This window comes from Teleopsis dalmanni, chromosome X (genome assembly GCF_002237135.1).
Source record: "Teleopsis dalmanni isolate 2A chromosome X, ASM223713v2, whole genome shotgun sequence".
Taxonomy (NCBI): Eukaryota; Metazoa; Arthropoda; class Insecta; order Diptera; family Diopsidae; genus Teleopsis; species Teleopsis dalmanni.
In genome coordinates, this window is record NC_051848.1 from 61,716,387 (window position 1) to 61,717,713 (window position 1,327).

A 1,327-nucleotide genomic window follows, 5' to 3' on the forward strand; every position below is an offset into this window, starting at 1 on the left:
TGATAGAAACATACCTTGATGGCCAATCTTACATTAATAAAGCATTTCTTTCTTGTATAAAAAATAAAAACATTGCTTTAAGTTAACTAAAAATAATATATATAATATAAATATATATATATATATATATATATGGATAGCTACAATCATCCGTGCGTAGTGAACTATTGTGTGCAGCGAAATCCACCTCAGGGATATATGAGGTTATGCGTAGGGCTTGGAACCCACCATTTAAAAAATTCTTTCAATGCATACGAAGGGCAGCTTCGGATAAGGAAACGATCTACTGATGACGACAAACGCTAAAGTATTAAGGAATATAATACGGCTATAACAGCAATGAAGGGATATGGTAATTGCTTTAAAAACACAATGTAATATTGCAATAATTTGTTTGGCACCAGGTTATACTCAAACACGATAAACTATAATTTCGTGGAATCGATTTTTCACTAGGCTAGTCTGATCAGAAAACAGAAGATATATTCTGAGAACGTTTTATTATTCTACCATCGAGGTATTTGCAAAAGTAGCCAATAAAAATGATTTGAAATATATTTATTTCAGATAACTTAAAGCAATGTTTTCATTTTTTATAGCGGAAACAAATGGTTTATTAATGTAATATTAGTCATCAAGGTCTGTGGCTATCAGTCAGTATAAATCTAGAATAATTAGTTTCACTGCCTGCCTTCAATAGTATGTGCTCCTAATATTTAATCATCTAACCAAAGAATTAAATAAATTTATAGTCAGTAAGGCTAAGCCGTTGTGGCTATAACAGCAATGCAGGTATATTATAATTGTTTTTAAAACACTATGATATATTGCTATAATTTGTTTGGCACCAGGTCATAATAAAACACGATAAACTATAATTTCGTGGAATCAGATTTTCAATAGGCTCCCATAACAACATAGCAATTTGCGGTTCAGTTAGTCTGATTAGAAAACAGAAGATATATTCTGAGAACGTTCTATTATTCTACCATCAATGTATATGCAAAAGAAGTCAATACAAATGAATCAAACCATATTTATTTTAGATAACTTCAAGCAATGTTTTCTTTTTTTATAGCAAAAACATATGTTTTATTAATGTTAGATTGGTCGTCAAGGTCTGTGGCTCTTAGTTTATTTAAAACTAATACAATTAGTTTCACTGCCTGCTTTCAATAGTATGTGCCCCTAATATTTAATCATCTAACCAAAGAATTAAATAAATTCACAGTCAGTAGGGCTAAGTCGTTTGGGCTATAACAGCAATGAAATTATATTATAATTGTTTTTAAAACACTATGATATATTGGTATAATTTTTTTGGCAC